Source organism: Tamandua tetradactyla, chromosome 12 (assembly GCF_023851605.1).
Source record: "Tamandua tetradactyla isolate mTamTet1 chromosome 12, mTamTet1.pri, whole genome shotgun sequence".
In the NCBI taxonomy this organism is placed as follows: Eukaryota; Metazoa; Chordata; class Mammalia; order Pilosa; family Myrmecophagidae; genus Tamandua; species Tamandua tetradactyla.
In genome coordinates, this window is record NC_135338.1 from 88,200,574 (window position 1) to 88,224,819 (window position 24,246).

The window sequence follows — 24,246 nt, forward strand, 5'->3', positions numbered from 1 at the left end:
TCAACCATGTTTAATCCACAATGCACAAACAAATGCCAGAACAACACATTCCCTGACATAATTCTTCCCCCGATGTATTCTTTGCTCATCTTGTTAGAGTTTGTTCTAAATTTGGAACTTCAGAATACTAAGAAATTGAATCGCTGAAAGGAAGTGACTTCTACTGAGGAAGCCACTTTCTGGGGTTCCATTTAGTAAAGTATTTACTTCGATGCAATCAACAAAGCCCTGGGAGTGGCAAGTAGCAAATCCTCAGTAAAAATTGCTCGGCCTTCCCCAGGATTAGTCACTTGGCAGTCTAAGTAAGTAGTTAGCAATTCAGAGATATTCATATTACCAAGATGCCATTTAATCTGTATTTGGCATACCTCAATTTTCATCTTCCTTAATAGAGTCATCAAAGTTGCAAAGGGCCTGGCTGGGTTTGGACACATTGGTGATTCACCCGGAGGGGGTTACAGTTTACATGAAGAGACTCTATTGCCAGATGGCAGCTGTTAATCTGACATCATTAGGGCTGTGAGGGGGGCGAAGCTGGCCTGGCCTGCAGCCAATGGGGCTTTCTCTCACCTTGGATTACATAGTCCTGCCTCCCCCAGCCTGGGGAAGCTGGGCCATTTTGGCCAAGTCTCGTCTTCAGCTCTTAGCCGACCTGAAGGCAATTGGCAGAGTGGATGACTTATGAAGGAAGGAATACTTTTTTCTGGCCTTCTTACAAGAGGGCTTGCACTGAGTCCTGGCTGCCTCTGGCATAGACCATTGAATCCAAAGATCTCCATGGAAGGGTACGAACAAGGGAGTCAGAGACACTTGGCTTTGAATCTTGACTCCACCACTTAATGAGCTATGTGAAGTCAGGCACATCATTTAATAGTTTTGAGCCTCATAGTCTCTTGGATGGGAAAATTGATATTTATATGATATGCACCCGACAATGTTGTCACGACATGTGCTCCCTGGAGTAATTAATACAGGGAGGTCAGAGGGAGAGCAATGCCACATCGCCATGAACCCAGCCATTCCATTCCTGGGAGTAGAGCCCACAGAGGTTCTCAAAGAAATACCTGAGGGGTGGATGAGGATGTGTTGCTTGTGGTTGTGGGAAGGATGGATAATGTGAGATCAGGTAGGCTTACTGTGTAATACCATGTAGTAGTGTGAAGCAAAGTGGATACATCCTTAAAATTGTGGGAAAAAAAGACCATAGACATCATTAATGTAAATTAAAACCCCAATATAAAAAAGTATGTATATGCTCAGAGCGGTGATACACTATATATTTTACAAAGACGTGGAATATTGTCAAACAGAATTGTTCAGTTGTTAATGGTTGAGGGATGGAAATGAGAAGTGGATGTAAAGGGTGTAAAGGCAATAAATAAATTAATGAAGGGCTTGGCACTAATTTAAAATGATAGTGTGCTGTGAATTAAGGAGCATGCATTACCCAGCATTCTGTTTCTGAGTCTAAAGGAAAAATCACAGGTCAAAAAGAAAGTCAAGGGAAGGGGGAGGAGCTACAGAGCCCATAGTGCTACGGGAGCTGCACGGTCAGGGTGTCAGGACAGACAGCTGTATAGCTGTGGAATGACTCTCCATTAGATCTCTCCCCCACCCTCTCTCAGTTTATGCTGAGGGTGGGAAAAAGTCATAGATAAAATGTGATACTGGAATGAAGCAGAATGGCTTGAGATGCTCATTTTCTTCCATCTGAGCTCTCAATCTCCTCAGGGCTTAGTTGTCTGAAAACACTTCCCCAGTTTTCCCCAATCCTCATTGATGACCCAATTTTTGTGACTTGGTTACTGTAGAGCATTCAGTAGGTATGGTGCTTATTCTTGTTAAACCAGTTGAGAATTTCCTGGATCCCCAAACCTTTGGCCCTGCACATAAGAGAAGCTGGTCTTTCCATCAATGGGACCTTTGTATGCAAAAGGTCAGAAGGATATTACTGTGTGAGAAAGGACCACAGGGAAACTCCCATCATTTTCCTAGAATCCAAGAAAGAAATTATACATGTGTAAGGGGGAATGTTTTGTAGCATCACTTTGTTAATCCAGAAACTTAAAGATGAATGTGGAATTATTGGAATGGCAAAATTAAGTGTTGCCATGGTATTAATCATAAATGTCATCAAGTATAATGAAGCAGGGAAAGAAACAACTTCTTTCCTGAATAGCACCATCCATACAAACCTTGCCTTCTTTAAAGTCCCGTGCGCATTTTCTTTACCATAAATATGGTAGGTACAAAGAATGAACATAATGTAAAGGAGAGGATGGAATGATCTATTAATTTGTTTGCTTTTCTAGAAGATAAATATTTGAGATAACATCGGAGATAAAATCAGCAAGACACCTTTGTATTTATCATAATGTCTCTGTTTTGGTTTCTGAGGCTGCTCAAGCAAATACCATGAAACGGGTCTGATTAAACAATGGGAATTTATTAGGTCACAGTTTCGTACCATGAAAATCTCCAAATCAAAGGATCATAAAAATGATGCTTTCTCTCCAGAGACTGTTTCTGGGCCTGGCTACCTATGATCTTTGGTCCTTAGCTTGTCCCATGTCAAGGCACATGGTGGTGTCTCCTGGTTTCTCCATGCTTACCCAAGTTTCACTGATGCTCAGCCTCTGGCTGCTGTTTCTGTGACTTTTTCTCTCTCTGTCTGAATTTCATTCCTCTTATAAAGTACTCCAGTGAAAGTATTAATACCTATCCTGATTGGGCTGGGCCATACCTTAATTGAATTAACCTCATTAAAAGGTCCTTTTATAATAAGTTTACACCCACAGGAACGTATTAGATTTAAGAACATACAGCTTTAAACCACCAGTCTCCTTCCATTCTTCCTTCTCCCTTTCCTCCCTTCCTCTTCCTTCTAGTTCTTGATAGGCTGTTTAGTTGCCTCATTCCTCTGGTGATAGTGATTGGTTCAGGGTTGGGTGTGTGGTCCAAGCTGGGCCAATCCAAGACCTCCTTGGCATCTTTTTTATTTGCATGGGGAGGCACCGGGAATCGAACTGGGTCGCTGGCATGGCAGGTGAGAATTCTGCCACTGAGCACAGTTGCACCACCTGGTACCTTTTTTTGAGAATATAAGGAAAGAGGTGCTCTCATTCCTGGATTAACAATATGCAAATCAGTAACTGTTGGTAGAGACAGTCTGAACCAGAAAGAAGTCACGGCAAAGAAAAGTAGAGCTAAGGTGACAGTGACATGGATATAAAGACACAACCCGAGTCCCAGGATCCCAAGATACAGCCCATGCTTGAAACCAGAGCTACTCTGGATTCTTTAGTTATGTGAACCAATCAATTCCCCTTTTGTTTGCAGCTGGATTGAGTTCGCTTTTTGTCACCTATAAACAAAAGGTTTCTGAGTAAGGCACCAAGAAAGTAAGGCAAATATTGCCTCAGAGAAGAGCATACACTCATTGCTCAAACATTTAGTACTTTATGCCAGAAAGAGCCTTTGCATAACAAAATCATATGACTTGGTCAGAATCATTTTTTAATAAAGAGAACACATCTAGGTGCTAGCTCAAGGATATCTGACCTATCTTTAGATATTCGAATGTTTTTGTTTTTGTTTTTGTATGTGTTTCTATGCACACACATATACATGCATTTTTGCTTCAATAAATAAAAAGTGGCATGCTCAAATGTTAGGTCATCTGGATCACATACCATAACTAGACTGTAATTTATGAATTTCAGCCCAAGTCTTTTATCTGCAACTACATTTGCGCGAGGACCTAAAGAACTGCTTAATCACCTTTGGCTGATTAGCTGTGGCCTTAGACAATTTACTTAACTTCTCTGTGCTCTTAGTTTTTCACCTTTAAAATGGAGATAGCAAGAGTGCTAGAAAGTAGAGTACAGATTGCCAGGAGACAGACACCAGGGAAATGGAAAGTTAGTGCAATTGAGTATAGGATTTCTGTTTCTGTTGTAGTGGTGAGAAATTTTGGTAATGGAAGGTGGTGGGGTGACGGCCATATTTTCGATGTGTTTAGTCACATTAAGGGTATGCTTGCGAGTGGTTGAGATGGGAAAATTTTTGTTGCATATATGTTACTATAATTAAAAAAAGAAAAAGCGCAATGAAAGAGACAATGCCAATTAAATGGAATATGTGTCCTGGATTAGAAATAGCAAAGAAAGAGAAAAGGCCAAAAGGGGCATTTTGGAGCATATGAATAAAGCTGGAATGTAGACTTTAAGCTTTATATCAATGTTAAATTTCTTGAACTTGATAAATGCACTTATGGTGGCTGCGTAAGTGATTATCTTTGTTCTTAAGAAATGTTCATAGCAGTATTGAGTGTTCAAAGAACACAGTGTTTATAATCTACACTCCAGTGTTCATAAAATGAATTGCTAGACAGACAGACAGACATATAGACAGATGGATAGATCAATGGATTGATTGATTAATGATTAGATAGAATGACACGGCAAAAGGTGGAGGCATCTAAAGTATCCAAGGGTATATGAATGGATAAACATTTGATCGACTATTATTCAGCTATAAAAAGGAATGAAGTTCTGATGCATGCCGCTATGTGGATGAACCTTGGAAACATTACGCTAAGGGAAACAAGCCAGGCACAAAAGGACAAGTATTATATGATTCCAGTTGTATGAAATATCTAGAAAAAGCAAATTGGGAGACAGAAAGTAGAGTAGAGGTTACGGGTGCTGGGGGAGGAGGGGAATGGGGCATTCGTGCTTAATGGGTATAGAATCTCTGTTTGGGGTAATGGGAAACTTTTGGTAATGGATATTGCTGATGGTAGCACACCATTGTGCATGTAGTAAATGAGACTGAACTGTGTTGTACATGCAAACATGGTTAAAATGGCAAACTTTGTGATATATAATAAATAAAATACAGTATAATGAAGAGTAAATAAATAAAAGTTCTAGTTGTAGCAGAGCCTCCCACGGACACGGCAGGACTGCCTGTGCCCGCTCTGGTCTCTTGTATGACTCCAACGGGGCTCTCTTGGGCTTGTTAGTTCTGTACTGTCTTTTATGGTGGAGAGTCAGATCTGCATGACATCTGGGGCTGAGGGAGGGAAACTCTTCTGTGCATCACAATTCATCACGTTGGCTTGGAGCCAACATAGTCTGGACCTGAGTCTCCTAATGGTTTCCATCAAAACAGCCCCAGTGTCTGTCTTTATAGGGTGGCAAACAGTTTCTGGTGCTGGTTGGTGAACAAACAGCATCCTTCTCTATCTCTCTGACATCCATGACAGCTGCAGCTCCAAGGTTCTTCTCTTTCAGTCCAAACCCCTAACGCTGTTGGACATGGACTCATGCAAACACATGCTTTTGGGGCAGCAGAGTGGTGGGTTTGTGGACTCACAAATCCTGTCCCTGCTTAAGTTCCTCTACTGTTAATTTATTTCATTTTAATGGATCCCTTTAGAAGACGGCTTGAGCACAGAGCGAGGATTCGGTCTCAAAATGTCGATAGACCCAAAAGTTTTATAAAAAGCTTCTTTCGTAATTTTCTGCTCAGGACTATATTTGACTGTTAAATTTGCTACTAATAGTTGGTGGCTGTAGGCACAGAGTCCATCACAGAAACTGAACAGTAATTTAAAGAAATCTGTGAAAGATCAAAATAACAAGTTTGCCATGATGACTTTTCAGGGTGGCTCAGATATTGAAGAGGCGTGGGAGTGTTTAGAAGTGAGTGACTTCTGCATGATATTTGCATAGAGAGAACTTTAAAAAGGTTACATTTCTTTTCTGCTTTCATATTTACTTTGTGTTAAGGTTATAGGATCTTATTGGCAATGCCGCTGCTGCTATTTCAGTAATCTCCAAATCAGTGTTCAAATGTAGTAGAATGGAAGTTTTGAGCTACAACAACAATAAATATATTTTAGGTCCCTCTAATAGTCAAGCTGTAGAACATCTGAGAGTCTGGGAAGGTCGTTCTCTGCCCTGAACTCTGAAATAAGAAAGAAACTTTTGTTTTTAAAATTCAGAGAGTTTTGCCTTTGCATTTTACCACAAAGTCAGATGTAGATATAATCCACTTTGAACAGTTTTGGCAACATGTCAAATATGCCTGTTTTTTTGATAAGGAAAGAAAAAACAACTTTTAGTCAATACAAGCCTTTTGCTCTGTCTGTCTGTCAGTCCAGCCTGTGATCTTGTAGATATATGGAATAACCCAGAAAAAAGGAGGAATAGAGACAGATGTGCAATCTGGGACAATTTTTCTAATCCAGATTTATAATGCCTGATTCTGAATTAACTCATGGAGAATTGTCCCCTAAAAAGGACAAAGTTTATATATTCTTTATTTGACTCTTCTAAAAATGTAAAACTCTCTATGTTGGTTTGAGCAAAATAACCTGAGGACCTCTCAAATCAATGAAACAAAGATTATTTAATTTGTGCTTTGGTGTGTTCTCTGTCAGATCCCTTTACAAGGATATATAATAAAACAATTTTGTGCACGTCTAAAGAAATAAAATCCCAGTTTGTAATTGTCTAAACTTTACATTCCTGAAGATGTCTGTTTATGATCTCATGTGGTTGTGACAACAAGCTGGTGAACTGGGCAGATCTTATGATTTTTATTTTATGATGAACTTGAACTTCAGAGTACATGAGTGATTTGTAATTCCTCCCATGTCTTTCATCCCTTCCATTTCCAATGTGCTGCAGCTAGATGCTTTATTTTTTAATTTTATTATTTATTTTGGGTATTATTTATATTGGGTATGGTCCGGGAATTGAACCCAGGTCTCCCGCATGGAAGGCGGGGGCTCTAACCACTAAACTACCCATGCACCCCCTGGATGCTTTATTTTGAGGGAAAAGAGTGTTATTTGTGTCCCTCCAGAAGACATGTCCAGGTCTTAACACCTACTCCTGTAAATGCGACCTTATTTTGAAATAAGGTCTTTGAAGATGTGATTAGTTAAGATGAGGCCAAACTGGGATTCTGTGGACTCTAATCCTATATGACTGGTATTCTGATAAGAAGAGGAAATTTGAACACAGACACAGACACAGATACCAGTAGAAGGCCACATGAAGATGGAGAAGGCGGAGATTGGAGTGATATATCTACAAGCTGAGAAATGCCAAGGATTGCCAGCAAATGCCAGAAGCTAGAAGAAAAAGTAAGCATTCTCCCGTATAGGTTTCAGATGGAGTGCAGTCCTGTTGACACTTTGGTTTTGAACTTCTAGCTTCCAGAACTGTGAAGCAATACATTTCCTGTTGTTTTGAGTTGACAAGTTTGCTGTACTTTAATACAGCAGGCTTAACAAGCTAAGACAGAAGGTTACCATGCAAACATGGTGGAGAAATGGGCTTCTGACAACTGGTGTGCTTGAATTCATGTGTTGGGTTAGTGACAGTCCATAGGAGTCTTCCTACAGACACAGAGGGTTCCTTTACCACCACTGGCACCTGCCTCCAGGACCGCAGGGATGTATCAAACTACATTCAACACAATTATGAGCAAACCTCAGCGTGATTGGCAATGAGGTTTCCAAATGGATGGCTGTGATCATGGGTCTTCTAGCTGACAGTGGTCTCCAGGTTGCCTGAAGTGTGTAGCAGTCCTCTCTTAGACTTCAGGATTAGCCCTAGCGTTGCTGGATTATCCTTACTTAACACCTACCTGATCTCACTCATTTCTCAGAGAGGCAGAAAGTTGTAATGAGAATTGATTGGCTACAGTAGTGACAACGCTACATTGTTCCTTTGGGCAATAGACTTGTTAACATTTTGGCTAGTCTCTTGGCATTGTGCTATTTGCTAATACGTTTTCAAATATCAACAAATATTTTATTTAGTACATACTACATGCCATGTGAACTGTGCTGATGCTGGAAATAAGGTAAAAAATGAGACATGCATAGTCCCTACCCTCAAGGAACATATAATCTAGTGGGAACTGATGAGAATGAAATAATGACAGTGGGATAAATGTGATGATGAAAGGACAAGAGTTCCATGAGGTAAGAATGACTTTTGCAGAAGCTAAGCATTCTGGACCTTTCTGGTCATCTCAGATTGCCTGAACTTCCTCACGCTATTACAGGCAGGCTCTGTTCTTAGAAGCTGTGAAATATGAAAATTTCATGACCTCTTGGGACCACAGTTTCATCATCTGTAAAATATAGGAGTTAAATTGAGTGATATAAAAAGTCATCTCAATCCTCAAGTATTATTGTTGCATTACTGCATTAATTAACACATATCAAAGGCTGAGTCTGTGCCTGCACTGGTTTTACAGGGAGGGGAGCATGTCTTACAGACATCATTTCATTTAATACATGTTATTTTTGTGTACCTGCTGTGCAAACTTGGTGGCAAACAACACCAGGTAGGGGTGTGGCAGGTGCTTTGGTGAACTCTAGATACCTGTCACCATCATGGGAGCAGATACCCTTGCCTAGATACCTTCTTAGATTTAGATGTTTTAAATGCCTTTAGGGGAAACATATAAAAAAATGAACCTGTATGTTGTATTCATGTAATTTTACATATAATCTTCATTCATGGTTAAAAATGATCAATCGCTGTCTCAGATAATTTTTTAAGCCCCAAATACCTCCCAAGACAAAAGAAGCAGCTTTCAAAGCAAACTGGAGTCTTTCCATATGTTATCGCCACTTATATGAAAATAAAGAAGGACGTGTACATTTTAAATGCCTCAAATCAAACTTTCTCCACAAATTGTCTCCTTATGCAGAGTCATTTAAGCCTTTTCGGAATTCCTTTGTGTCCTTTTCAAATGGGATTGCATTTAATTGCTGTGCAACATTATCAGGCAAGAGTTGGTCTTTGGCTGCCTGCCGGGATTTGTACACATTTCCTTGGATAAGGTGAGAGCAGGAACACGAGTTGTGCATGTGCAAAAGGCTTAACAGCACATACTGGGAGAAAGAGGTGAGGTGTTTCCTGTCTCCCCAACCTGGCAACTGAGTTCACTGACATCCTTGGAGATGACATAAAGATCACAAGAATGATAATGGAGAAGACACCAATGGTGGCAGGTGCTGGTGGCCAATGTGTACTGAGCAGCTCAGGAACTTGAAAGATCGGTTTGCATAACTGTTTCATTCAGTCTGCAGAACAACCAAGTGAAGTAGGTGCTGACACGTCCACTTTACAGAGGGGGAGGCTGACGTCAGGGTTCATGCCTACCTTGCTTGAGGACACAGTCGGTGGGTGGACAAGCCGGGGATGGAACCCAAATCAATCCAATTCCAGGTCTCAGTCTTTGAATTTTGAACAGTATTAATTTTAAGACCTTAGTGCTAGGTTCTGTTCCTAAGAGACAAGGCAAGTCTGCTAATTTATCTTTAATCCTATAATTGTTTAAACGGAGCTATTGTTAACTTTTCTTTAAACTTTTTTATTTTGAAATAATTTTAAATGTACAGGATCGTTGCAAAAAAATAATACCAAACCCATACTGAGAACTCCAATAGCCCAACCCATCAATTTTAATATTTTGCCATGCTTCACATTTTTCATATCATTCTATTATCTATCTATCTATCTATCTATCTATCTATCTATCTATCTATCTATCCAATCTATCATATGTCTGTCCATTTATCTCTCTATTTTCTGACCATTTGAGAGTAGTGGAGCTATTTTTTAACATTACCAATGAATAATTAAAAATTCTCCCAAGTGTCAAACAGTTTGAAAAATTAAAATATCGTGTAAATGTCACAAATATTTGGCAGGTCACTATTTGATCTGTGTGTGGGGAGGTAGCATGACACAGAGGAAGGAGCATGGGGTTGGGGTTGGCCTGGTTTGGTTCTTAGAGATCTGTTTCTGATACTTGCCACCTATGTGATCTTGCCATCTGCTTATACCCTCCAAGTTCCAGTTTTCTCACCTTTAAGATGTGACTAAAAATATAATGCATCCTTAATTTGGCCTAAAGCTCTGCGGGATCCCCTGATTCCTGCCTGCATCACCAGCCCCATCTTCAGCCATCTCCTTCTCACTGGTGTTTTCCTATTTGTTGCACAGCCCAAACAACAATCACCCTTCTACCCCAGGACCTATGAACATGTCCAATGGTTCCTTGGTTGAAAATGGTCTTCCATCCATCTATTAACTCACTACTGTTTCTTGTCTTGGAGGTTTCAGCTAAGATGTCATTTCTCTGGGAAGCCATCCCTGAACCCCATAAAACAGCCTACCCACCCGTCTTTATGTATTCCCAGAGCTCCTCATTTGAGACACTCATCACAGTAGTAATTAAGTGCTTAATTTGTAATTAATTATTTAATATCTGTTTCCATCACTAGGAGGTAAGCTCCCAGAAGGCAGGAGCTATGTTGGTCCTGTTATGCCTTTTCTCCAGATCCTGGCATGAACCGTACTCACAGATGTTGCTTGAGGAATACTCATTGAATGAATGAATAAATAAATGAACAAGTGAGTGAATAAAGGCTTGCTTTACTGCCAAGTATCCCCCATGCTTTTCCTGAGCTTTTATTCAAAGAAGACCATGTGATGTGACCTGTGGAAATTTTTTACCAAAGTCACCATTTTTTTGCTCAAAGTGGTGCCTTTTTCATCCCTGATGAGAACAGGACTTCTTTGGGGACCATTTATTACCTGTGGCACAGCAGCTTTGTCTGCCCAATGAGCTGCAACCCCTCTGATCAGAGCAATGCACTGGATGATAAAGAGATATCACCTCCCTGAAACAGATGCTTCATTTTATGATGGAAATGGAGAAGCTGAAGCCTGCAGGTGCCGGGCTGACACGAGCCCTGTGGAGAATCGTTAGAGCCTCCTTAGAGATCTGAATTTACTCTGTATTTAATCAGCCACAGGCAGGAGAAATGGCTTCATTTCAGCTCGATGTGAGCCAGATCACAAAAAGAAGATGGATGGACAATACGGTTCACCACTATTAGCATATTGTCTTAATTTGAAGGAACAACCTGGCACCCGCGCTAATCAAGAAGTAAAGAGCAATATGGCTGGCACTGAGAACCAGCCGCTTTAGTTCTTGGTACACCCAAGAAGGAAAAAGCTCTTATTTGTTTTCTTAATTAATATTTTAAGGAAAATGAGAATCATAAAACACATTCCTCGATTCACTTAGGTTCCCTGGCATGGAATTCAAGAAGCGTAAGGATGGGTTTTTCACACCTGAAGAGTCTGAATCGCTTCCTACAGTGATTGCTGCCATGAATGGAATGGCTTAGGAAGGACAATCAATTTCCTAGGGTGTTGTTTCGATTTACAGATCATGTTTACAGTTGATCTGGAAATAGCGGTGAGCTAGAGAACATGCCCTGGCTATTGCATGGAGACTTGCTGCTCACCTGTAGTCTCTTGTTTCCAAAGGCTTGATCCTCTGCTTGTTTTTGGTCTTCAAGAACGTGCTTTGGTGGGGCTTGTGACATGGAGAGCTAGTTCAGCCAGAGCTAGCTTCCCAATTGCCCAAAACTGAAGCTCGTGTGGGAGCCGTAACATGTGTTTGAACTCTGTATTGCTGCCAGACCCCTCTTATTTGAAGTAAAATCAGATAATGAGCAGTGGATGTTTTAGAATAATTTGGTATGTGGCACATCCCTGTTTTCATTTTATCCCCTGAGCACAAAAAGCTTAACCAGCACCCCCTCCCCCTGCCTACCCCGAGTGACCCTTTTCCAGATGTTCTGAAACAACATCCAGTGACCCAGTTTACCCCTGAGAAGTTTATAAAGGTACATTTATGGAGAAACTGGCTGAGTGAGGCTGAGATAGTCACTCAGCAGCTCAGTTCAAGATAATCTCCTCTGAATGCAGTTTTGGATCTTACTTTACCTAAGGCACATTGAGGACAGTTTTAAGAAAACGATATGCTAACCACTCTTAAAATGAAGAAAAAATTTAGGAAGCTTAACAATGGATGGAGAAATATTATCATCAGCTATCAGGGTGATAGTATCCAGTCGCTCCCCATCCACAGGCAGAAGATTTAGGCTTAAGAAGATGAAGCCAATGCACTGCAGGTGTACAGCCTCAGTGTGTTTAAATCTCGGCGAGACGAGGGAAAGAACTTTGCTAACATAAAACCCAAACATGTGTCAATTTGCTTCTTGTGCTGAATAGGATGAAAACAAATCTCACCATTGCAGAACTGAAAATAGCATCCAAAGAGACATGCTGAGGTTTTGTACAGACCTTTATGGGGAAGCAACACTGTTGAAGCAAGAGAGTTCATCCTTTGTTGATGGGAGTCTTTTTTGTTCTTTCTGCTGGGGCAGGGAGTACCAGAGCCATCTTTGGATCAGAACCCAGCTCTTTGCCTATGCAATGAGCCTAACCATTACTCAAGGAGAAACAATAAGGTGCCTTATACTCACTGATGTTAAAAGAGCCACATATTCCCTCCAAACATGGACATGAGGCAAGATGTCAAAATCTGGCAAGAAGGGAAGGATGACTCTTCCACAGAACAGCTGCTGTGTGCACATGACATTCAGTGGAATAGGTGCCCCTCTTCCCCAAACCCACCAACTCCCAAAGCAAACTCCATGCCAAAGCCTTGATGTGAAAAGTACTTAATGTTCTGCAGTATGTCAATCACCCAATGGCTGCCAACGCAAAATGAACAACCTTCCTGGCATGACTTCACTTTCACTGACACTGAACTCACAGGAGTCATGGTGTTGAGGTACTTTACACATGAAAGGGAAAGTGAGCACATGTGAGAGGCTCCAACTCTCTGCAGATCTTAGGATGCCTGCTGATGACCTGCTGGTTAGCAACCACTACACAGAGGCTCTGTTGGGCTGCAAATGGCATCAGCTAAGGGATGACAGCCCCTCCACTCAGCTCAGAAATAGATGTCCTTTATCTACTGGGAAGCTGGAAAGTCTTGGTCAGTGCTGACATGGACTTGTCTAGCTCAAACTCTGGAAAATAAGAACAACTGTAACTTTCATAGAGAGATGGATGTCCACTTGGGATAAGATAAACCCACTCTATGGCTTGAGCGTTTGCGGGCTGGAGCATTAAAGACTTGGAATCTGTTGTCATTGTTGGTGCTTTTGCGATTTGTGTGACTGATCTGCTCATACTTAGAACCATGAGTTACGTCACCCTTATCTTAACATCCATAAACTTCAGTGTTGTTATTGGTCATAAAATTAGCTGCTTCCTCTCATTTCAAATCCACTGACAGCTTTGGGTGGTTTGAGTTGAGTGGATTGGACAAGGGGAAATAGGCAATTTCCTCTCCTTCTCGTAGAGTTAATCTCTCATCCAGATACTGAGAAAGCATCTCTTTCAACAGCAGTCTTTATTCCTAGTTTAGCAGCATTACTGTAAAGAACAAATTTCTTTCTCAGAATGCTCCAACTCAAAGTCCAAATGACAGATGATTTCCTGGTCCTGAAGAAGACACTTAAGCACTTGCATTTCTTTCAACAATTTATTCCAGTTTGAACAGGACACTCCATTTCTCATTTAAACATGGACAAGCAGGTTATGAGCGTGCAAACAAAAATATCTGGCACATGTGCAAGTGTCGCATGAAAAGAAGGACCTAGGAAGAATGTTATCAGCAGAAACATTATCTTGTGCCCACCATTGGATTTTTGGGGGCCTCACTCCCCACACAAATCTTCGTAAGAGTCCTGTTTGGGAAGGTACAGGCTTAGGACTGCAGAGAGAAGAAATTTCTTACCAGGGCTTTTCAGACATTCCATTAGTCCACCCTGGGAACCCCAATAAAGGATGCCTTTTGTTCTTAATCTTTGCATTCTCTATGCCTCAACTCCCCTCACCTCCAACCAACCTTTCAATCAAGTAGGTACTCAGGCTGCTCATGTGTCGAAGCTGAGCCACAATCTAAAAAGCATCAGCAGCAGCATGTATCCTAACATGTTTCTTTTTCTTCTGAGTAAAATACTTGTTTCAGCAAACTTGTCTTGTTCAGTGTGGTACAGCTTAGCTGCTAAAATGTCACTTCTGTGGCAGATATTTCCATAAGGAAACATTTGTAAACATCTTCGAAATGAACTCCTCATTCTTTATCCCAACCAAAATATGGCTAACTTAGCACATGTTTCTAAAATTTTTCTTTCTTTATGAAAGTCAACCCTTTTCTTTCTCCCTGAGCAGCTGAAAGAGGCTGTCTCAAAAGCAGACTTACACTCATGCTCCTTATTCAAGGGAGAAGCATGGCTACATCTTCTGTCACATGTACTTGACCCACAGAGGCTCAGGTTGCCATGATAACTCTGAATGCAGCCATGATTTTGGTAATCTTGTGATGGATTTTCTATTTGGCAGGTTTTGGGGTAACTAACACCTGCTTTTTCCATGGATGCCTTTCAAGGAAGCAGATAGCATCACTTAGAAGTTCTTGGTGTTTCTTCCCCGTGTTGTAAGATTTAGCGGGAGTCCAAACACCAGAATTTCCTCCCATAAGGAATTCCCTAGAGGGTTGAGCCCACCCTAGAACCACCGCCCCTCAGCAAACATCTAAAAACTTCCTTTGGCTCTGCAAGAACATGAGACACATTTAGATAGAGTGCTCTGAGAAAATTCACGCCTCATCACAAAGAAACAGCTGTGTGTTGCCACAGTCACTAACTTCGGAAAGATGTTACAGGAAGGAATTTGCTCGAAGCCAAACACTTCAGCTTAGAGCTGCCCCTTCAGGTTTTAATATTGCTTTGTCTCCTTCTGCCCCTGTGAGTGTTACCTTATTTCTCTGATAGGACCGGTAATTTATGGCTCCTATTAAGAGGGTTGGCTGGACATGTGGACAATATGTCAATAATTATTTCTGGTGGGACCCTAACAGTGGAGGAAGTGTCTCTGTAGAATGGCTTCTTTTAACAGAAGACAGATATGCCTGACTTGGGCTCTATGACAGATGTCAAATATATTGAAGTGTGTTGTGAAGCAGATCGCCTTATTGGCAAAGAAATGAAAGACCACCAGGAAGATGGATGGGGAGCTTTCCTCAAGGGTTTTCTCGTCTTTGTGCAGGTGTTGCAGCAAACATGAAGAAGGGTCCACGGGCATGTGGATGTGGAGATCACGGGGAGCATTCTGAGATCCCCCCCACCTCCATTCATGAGAGCTGGAAACGTAAGTCCTCAAACCCTAGAGGGAAGATGGGAGAGTGTGGGGGAAGGGAAGGCAGGGGTGGTTTTCTCAAGAGCAGGGAGGAACCCTCAGTGCCTCGCTTGCCTCACCCTATTCCCAGCTGTGCTTAAGAACTGTATGTTCTCCAGCCTTCCTTCTTGAGTTCTGTTCGACATACATTTCATGACAATCTACCACGTTCCAGGCACTGTGACAGGGGTTGGGGATTAGCGATAAATAGCTCTGGTTTCTGCTCCAGTAGTGCTTCAATGGCAGGCCCTTCTGTCACCCTTCCTTTGGTTCCCAAGCCTTCATGTCACAGGAGAGCATGAGGTCTGGGGGTCACTTGCTAGTGGCTGGGTGACGTGGGGTAAGTTGTTCACTTCTCTGAGCCTTGTCTTCTGTATCTGGGGAAAGGAGTTCAGGATTCCCATCTCACAGAGTTGAGAGGGTCAGCACAGCAGCCTCGGTATGTTGGGCCCCTAGTTGGCGAAGGAAGGGAGGGGGCGAGAACCAATCAATTCTGAGAGTGTCGCACCCACCACAGCCAGCGTGTCATATGACACATCCTGCTCTGCCCTCAACAACCACTGTGGGAAGTAAGTATTCCGTTTAAAAGAAGGAGGCAGAGTGGCAGAAGGGGGAAAGAGCTTCATTCGATCAGAGGCTGCCAAAAAGTGTAACTGATATAGACCCTCAAAAGGGCGAAGCATTGACCACTTTCAAATCATTTGCATCACGCCTCCCTGAAATTCTCTTCCATGAAATTGTAAGCCTCTTGTAAGCCTTTGCACTCTGAGCTTCGTTTGACAAATACGGTGGTAAGAAAACTGCACCCTGTTGGGACAGACGAATTACAAAAAGACAACCCTTCCTCCCCGCAGCTGTAGCCAGAAGCAGGCTGTTTGGCTTGGTGAGAGGAGAACCAGCTGGGTTTCAGTCTCTGTGTATGTTCACAGCTGCCGGGAATGGCCTCTCGAGGACTCAGTACAGTGTTTAGCCCAAAGTACAGCCTCAATAAATATTTTCAAACTCATTTTATTAGGCATCATAGTGCATAAAATAATGGCATTGTATTTCACAAGAGGTTACTTTAGTCCATGGAAAGACAATGGATAAATGATGGAGAAAATGTAAAAAGCCACCACAACAGTATATTTTGTCTTCTTCAAATGTTTCTACCTTTGAGTCAACCAAGAAAAAGAATACAGTATTTCATTCCTTCTGGGTTTGCTGGAGAACTAATCAAATGTTAGCAAAAACGCATGTAGAAACTGAGGCAGGTAAGCGATTAAAGAAGGATATGTGTTCTTTACACATTTGGGGTTATCCAAGGTTAAGTAGGAAGCGATGAAACAGAGAAATTCAGAATGGCTTGCAAGGTGAGTTTCTTTTTGTATATTCCTTAACAAAAGGTTTAGATGCTAATAACAAAATTCTTAATAGATAGGGTCTTATCTTTGAGGCTTTTTTTTTTTTTTGCCCCCTTTTAGTAGTAGCACTGTGAAGGGAAACCTTTAGAACCCAGATCTTGTTTGTTCTTGCTTCCCTCACCCCTTTATCTTACTGGACTTTTGCCCACTTCTACCCACAGAGTGGGCTGCTGTCAGAGGGGGGAGGTGGGAAGTGAACAGTTCACACAGGTTTCATCCCCCAAAACCAGCTGCCAAAGTAGGTAAATATTTTTTTCCCCCTATATATCAGAGAGGTCAAATCTAGACAGAAAAAAAATTAGGATCCGGTTGTATTTAAAAGAAAGGACTGGTGTGAAAAATGAACTAAAAAGGAATTGCTCTGCATGTGAGGTTGTTGCCTTTTTTGAGATCTAAGGATTAGATTTGTTCCTTCTAAGAAGGGAGGTGAGTCGCTGTAGACACCTATCTCTTAGGCAGGCTTGAAGCACCAAAGAAGAAATTATTTTTCTCTTAAATTTAAGAAAAATGTAGAATCTGTCATTGGGCAGAAGAAGGAGCAAGTGGCTTTTCAGCCACCAGAGTATTTTCCAAATTCATATTCTTTTCTCATCTTCATTATGACATTTTTGTTACCCCCAATCCTGCTCTTTTTATTTCCCTTTGAATTTGTATTAAATTTCTTACATGCTCTTAAGGGAGAGAAGTTCTCAAGGGTTTAATTGAAGTATAAGCTGCTACAAATAAAAAGGTGTGTGTGTGGGGGGGGCATAGGAATTCACCATTGCTTCACTGAACTAAACTAGTTTATAGCTTCCCCCCACCCCTTTCTGAGAAAGAGATACCTCTCTCCAGCAAGAAGCTCTAAATCTCAAAAGCCTTTATTAACTTGATCTTTGGGAATAGTGTTTTAATTTTTTCCATAATCATCATGCAAATTGATCAAGATAATCTCTGGAAAGGAAAGTAAGTTAACCAATGGCCTCATTAACTCCAATGCTAGGGGGACTCACGTTTCTAAGAGTGGTGGCCTTCAGCCCTGCCGTGGCCCAGGCCGTGCTTGTGTCTGGCTGGGTTCAGTCCCCAGCGGGAGCTGTGGATCCTTCCCTGCCTGGTCTGCTTAAATTGTCTCATGCATTTTATTCCCTATGAAATAAAGGGGTATAATTTAAAAGACCGCAACCTTATGCAAGAAATATTTGTATTCTGTTAGAGCCCAGCCAGCATTTCCAGCTCTCCTACCACAGACTCCTGCCATTGGTGCCCAGGTTTTATCCAGCTCATCCTTAATGACACTGGGGTCTCAAATAGCTAAGCCTTAGAAGCTAAACCGAGTTGGTTGGCATGCCTGGCTCAGATGCACGATTCTGTACGTTGCTCTGCCGAATTAGGAGGGCTTTTTAAGAGCGCATTTTAATTTTAATTTAACATTGAGAAAGGCAAAGACAAATGGACCTGTCCAAAATATACTTAGTAACAGATTTTTGAGTCGGTTATTAATTTCATGTGATTTCTCTTTTTTATTTTTATCAACTGTAAAATTCCAGAGAAAGCAGATTCAAATGTAATCTGTTTTTATTGATGGCCTGCTATGTGCCAAGCAAAGTGTTAAATGTTTTCAAATGCTACCTCATTTATCCTCATCTTACAGATGAAGAAAAGGGGATGTGAGGAGGTGAAATAGCTTGGCCAGCTGGAAAGTGGCAGAATCATTTATGCACCTGCCTCACTGATAAAAAACATTTCATGTAACTCTTTGAAAACTAGCTTCTGTTCAGGTAATGACTATTTCTCAGTGCATTTCATCTTACCAGTGAATAGTAAGGAAGTTCCTATAACTCTTGGAGCCACATGGTACCATGAGCCTCTAGGTGAGAACAGACAGTACATGAGTATACAGCACCGTGCGTCAAGCATGTGCGTGTCTTACACTGAGTAACTGTATTTGCAGCTGAAAAAAAAAATCCCTTCCTCTTTTGGGGATAGTTGTCCTTTTCCACTGAGGTACAGATGCACAAAAAGTTGGGGGTGGGGAGGAAGCACAAAATAGCTAGCTGAATTAGCTGATTGATTTAGCTGCTCAAGAGAGAGCAAGGCCTAACTCGAGTCTCTCTTTGGACGATCCCTTGACTTTGGCTGCCATGAAGGAGTGGGTTACATGTTCTTTAAGGTTATTTGTACCTCTTTTGAGAAATTTCATAATAAATATGCATGGGCCCCTATTGGTAAGATATTGAGTTAGAACACAATGGAACACATTTTTTGTTGAGTGTTTACTACATGTCAAGCAGTACACAAGGTACGCCAGGTACAAAGATAAAAAGAATAACCTTGTAGGGAAGTAGACTTATGAATAAACACATGCAATCTTAGAGAGATAGTACCATAGTAGAGGAGATACAGAGGAGTGACTTGAGAAAGGCTTTAGAGAAGGAATAAAATTTGAGGTGAGTCTTGAAGTTGCTAGTAAGAGCTCTTCAGATTGAAAAATGCATTCTAATTTTGAAGGAACTTTATGTGTAACTTAACAGAACAAGAGTATGTGGTTGCCTTGGAAACTAATTAACATGGTGCAGTTGGTTTAGGGAGGCAGTGCTTGATGGAGAGGGACTGGCACTGCAGTGAGATAAAGGGAGATGGCAAATTACCATTAAATCATAAGTTTGTCCAGTAGAATGGTATTTCTTTAAACTATGTTTTGAACAATTCTGTCAATTAGTATTTCCTGCAAAAACAGGGTTTTGAGGCCAAATATGTGTAGGGAACACTGGTTCAGCTACCAGGGGTTATTTCCTGCCAGACTTCTCAGAGCCTTTAATATGCTACTCTGCACTGTAAATTTCCAAGAGATGCCCTGAAACTATCTGCCTTTCCCTTTTCAAAGTGCACATGGAGTTCCATAGATCCCATGGTGGGAAATGCTGCTTTGGGGTAGACACAGCTGCCAGAAATCTTTAGGAAGTGGATTAAAAGAAAGATTTGTGTTTCAGAAAGAAGGAAGAAGCCAGTGGCAAGAGATTAGAAGTGGAGCAACCCATAAGTAGGCTGTTAAAATCTTCCAGGAGAAAGAAAACGAGAGCCAGAATTAAGGCCCAATACTAAGGGTGAGTGAGGGGGAAAAAAAAGCAGGATTTGAGGATGACTTCTAGGTCTCCAGTTGGGAGGTTTGAACAGTGAACAGATATATTGGGTGGAGAAGATGAGAAAATTAATTTAATTTGGAATGTGTTATAACTGAGGTGTTCACATGACATACAGATAGAACTGTTCACCTCGGTCAACAGTTAGAGATATTAATCTGCCACTCAGGACAGATATGAATATAGTTTTATCTTTCTACAATGCTTCAGATGACCCTTTCTTATCATGTGTCTTAGGGGTCATCATAATTAACATCAGGTGTTGCTTGAGCAGAAATGTATAGAAATGCAGGTTATGGAGAGCTGTGCATAATAGAAAGCTGAATATAAACGATCCATTCATGGTATTTACTGAGATACTAATATGGACCTTGCACAGAGCAACAGTGCATAAGGAAAAAATAAACAGTAAAAAAAAGAAAAAGAAGAAAAGAAGGCTCTTGCTCAAGGAATTTGTTATCTTGAGCCTACGTAACATATCACAAGATGTCAGATTACCTAGATTGGGAATCTGGACATTTCACTTGCTATGTGACCTTGGCTAAGTTACATAACATTTTTAAGCCTGAGTTTTCTCATTTGTAAAATTCGCACAATATTAATACCTTCCTCATTAGGGAGTTGAGAGAATTAGCTAGAGTTAAACAAAATACGATTTACTGTATTTTGGATGTATAAAATAAATTTCTTTAGGAAATAATGTATGCATTGTGATCTATTTAATATATTTTACTATTACTGGTTTGAATTAAAGAAGTGTGAAAATTCTTGGGTTGGCAAAATACATAATACTTCCATCAATTTTAAAATAGGTAAAATGTGTTAAAAAATAATGAAAAGTTCATGCTTTAATTGAACTGGATTTTTTTTTCACGAGTCTATACTTTTATGAAGCTTAATGAAACCAAAACTGAAATGGTGCCCATTATGAAATCTGTGTTAATTGTTATTATTCCCATAAAGTTCACAAGACTACAAAATGTTTTGCAGTTATGCCAGCTAGAAATGCACAGTACCCGCCTTTCATTTTTCTCTGGATTTATTTTTTGGTTACAAAGAGCAATATTCACCTTGGCACTCAGAGCATTTGCTAAATTGAAAACTTCCTTTAAACACACTAGAAACTTTTAATATAAGATTGTCAAAATTACAGGGTATTTTTGTCGGTCTGACAAAAACTTTCTTTGTTCCTCCTGGGTTCATCAGGAAACCGACTGTTTCTTCCATTTACCTCCAATACTGTAATAATCTTCAGTATCGTTGTGCTAGAAGGCACTGCGATATTAATTAAAAATATAGTCTAATTATTTACCCCAGTTGGTTCATACAAACCTCTATAGTATAATCAGTGGACTCCCTTAAGGGGCTTCACAGTATTTCAGAGTGAAATAGGAAGGTTGGTTACTGACTTACACTTGACTCACGAGTGTAATTAAGTGTAACCTACATTTCACCTTTAGGTCATTAGATCAAACATAACTTATCTGGGCAATGTCCAAAGGTATGTGCTGCTGTTGACCGACTGCTGTTGGGCGGCATACACAAATGAATGGAGCTTTTCATTTCCCTCCAGGCGTCTTAGAGAACATTCCGGGTGTTTCTCAGAGACAGAGGAAAAGCCAAATGGGTCATTCATTTTAGACAGTCCCCAAGACAAAGCACCTCGAGCCAAGCTTGAGCTCAGCTGGCTGAAGGTATTTGGTAACGATCTCTTTCCATTTCTGGCCTTAGTGCTAGCCTAGAGTTGCAGAGAAATATTTTCTAGCTGTTAAAGGAATAGTGGGAAGACTCCTGGGTGTGCTTGGGGCTGAGTCATCAGGGGAGACAGCCCCGTTCAAGGTTAGCAGAGACATACTTGCAGACCCAATACTGACCAAGCCCAAATGATTGTCAGATAGCTCTTCCACCATAAACTATGGGTCTATCCTGTACGGGGAAAAGAGCTCTTCCTGGAGGAGACTCAGAGGGCCCACTGGCTTTCCCCGTGAAGGTCTTAGAGCAACAGTAGCAGGACTGGTTTGATAGCTTACATGATTTTTCCCCCTTAAAATTCAAATCAGTATCTCCACAGTTTGAGGCATCTGGATGGGCTGGCCTGAGTAAGATGAACAGAACTAGCAACAGCATAAGGCAGGGAGAGAATTAGGGCAATGGAAATGAGTAGAAAAAAATGAAATAATATTTGATTCTAGAGATGAAACTCATTAGAACTCAGGGTGGCTGAACTGTATGCCCTTGAGGGATAGTATGGAAGGTAAGAAGGAAGAGGTCATTTTGGGTAGATTTTTGAAGGCTCTAAATATCTTGATTATTCTTTTGAAAATATAGGAAAGAAATGGGATTTCATTTTAATGTGCGTGGCTCTACCTAGAAAGGCAATTCGGTAGGAAGTTCTCAATTCATCCAGTCGGAAATGGAGCAAGTATTTTGATCTGACTTTCCCTGCTTGAGTGGAATCTGAAATTTTGGCAAAGTAAAGTTAAGAATTTAGAATGGAAATGGACTAGCTTTGTTTCACACTTCAACAGGTTTTAGCAGTCAGGAAAGTATATCAAGATGCTGAAGGGGAATGAGAAGAAGATAGTAAGTAGATGATGCTTCCTGATGGGGCAATCTGCGAACAGGAAAAAGAATAATGCAACCTGGGACTGTGGCGTTTGGGTTTCTGCCTGCTGAGAAGCAACAAATAGGACCCCAGCCAGCTGGAGGCTCTGCTTCAGAGAAACATGAGAGGCCACATGAGATATAAAGTCAAACAGAAAAGGTTATATATGCATTCAAAAGGTTTTATTTTATAATGTGTTAATCTCGATATTGGGTGTTTGGGTGGAAGTTGGTTGGATCCACTGGAAAGTATTCCAAAACACACCACATCTGCCCCAGTGGATAAGCTGTCAATGCCTCCATGCTCTCAACAGTATTTATGGAGCACCTACTCTCCACTGGGCACTGGGGAAAACAAAAACGGCACAGTCCCTGACCTCACGGGGTTTACAGTCAGGAGGTAGGGCACTTGTAGCTACTGAGAATATGAGCAAAGGCTGGGGGTGGTGGTGGTATGGAGTGTGAGGGGAGGGGTACAGAGGGGGCCAGATCAGACTGGCCTTTATAGGCCAGAGGAAATATTTTATTTTTAATAGTCAGAGAAATGGGGAGCCGTGGAAAGTTTTTAAGTAGGGAGATGAGAAGCTGAGATTAGGGGTTCTTTTCCAGCATCCTAACAGGGTTCCATGGCTGCACAATTTCCCTTTTGATCATGGGATCCCCACTGGGTTTCTAACAACCCCTGAAAGTTGACTAGGGTGTGAGAATTCTGGTGATGATGGACCAAAGGAATGGAAATGGTGGAGAGACAAGAATTCCATTTATTCTGAAACGTATGTCCTTAGAACTGGACCACACAGCAGCCCTCATTGATTGTCCTGGGCCTGAGACCTGCCTTTTCTGCCAGACGGATCTTTTAAGCAATGTTCAGTCACTCGATATCCCTCTTCCAAAACCTCCACCAGCCTCCCCCCTGCCGGCGCCACCAAGTGCAACAACTCCAGGGCTCCTTAGCAGAGTAATTCAAGTCCTCAACAGTGTAGAATGGTCCCCATCAGTGCTCTTTGCAGTATTGCCCATGATTTTTGCACAGCAGCACTTCCCACAATGGTTGTACAGAATGCCACTTTGATGAGATATTCCCATGCATTCTTTGAAACAAAGGTGGGGAGGGAGCAGAGAGTGTCAAATAAACTTGTCAGAGAAACCAGTGCATGATACCTTCCTCTAGAGATTCCTAATGAGGTTAAAGTCACTAAAGGCTCTGAGAAGTCCTGCAATGATTTGTTTAACCTAACGCTTCCCAAGCACAATTAACACCAAAACCCTTTTCTGCACATAACAACCAAGGCCACCTTGTAGAAGAGTTTGGGAAACATTGCTCTAGCTAAACACTTCATTTTTTCCAGGTTGGTGTATTTGGCCCCAGGCATGCTTTTTGAACTTCTCCTACTGTTGCTTTCCTTAAACTGGCTTTGCTCTTGTGGAAAACTCTTCATTGTTCTCTCGATCCTTCTAAGGTCACCCAATTCAGATGCCAACTCCTTCATAAAGCACGCCCTGATGACCCCAAGTCCTACTGATACTGCTTTTCTCATAACCTTTTTTTTTTTTTTTTTTTTGCATGGGCAGGTTCTGGGAATTGAACCTGGGTCTCCAGCTCTCTCCTAACTTTTAAAGCACTTTTGGGCTGGGTGGTTTGGTATTTATTTACTACCTGGCTCTTTTTACCATCTTTGCTTACAGTGTTACTCTTTCCATCTTTACAGTTCTGAAATTAGCTTCTGAGTCTTTTGTAGATGTTGAGTATTCCTAGTTTTTTCTTTGAAAGGCAGAATCATGGAATAACATGGGCTTTGGAATCAGTTGGTCTTGGGCAAGTCAACTGGCTGAGAATCACTGGACTGCTCTGTTGGTAAAGATGGATGGGAGAAGAAGGATTTGAGAAATAATGGGAGGCAGAATCAATGAGAGGTGGTGTGCACTGGCTGACGAAGGAGAAAAGCAAGAGGAAGAGGGAGGAGCCCAGGA

The 24,246-nt window shown here is 41.3% G+C and overlaps 1 long non-coding RNA gene across 3 annotated transcripts in view; it reads left to right on the plus strand.

The window, feature by feature from the left end:
• The window catches only part of LOC143652461 (uncharacterized), a 151,909-nt gene that overhangs the window by 95,261 nt on the left and 32,402 nt on the right, over window positions 1–24,246 (plus strand). For all 3 annotated transcript variants that reach the window (XR_013160684.1, XR_013160685.1, XR_013160686.1), the window contains exon 3: window positions 15,021–15,122. This is a non-coding gene — a long non-coding RNA (uncharacterized LOC143652461). The remainder of the gene's footprint in view (window positions 1–15,020; window positions 15,123–24,246) is intronic.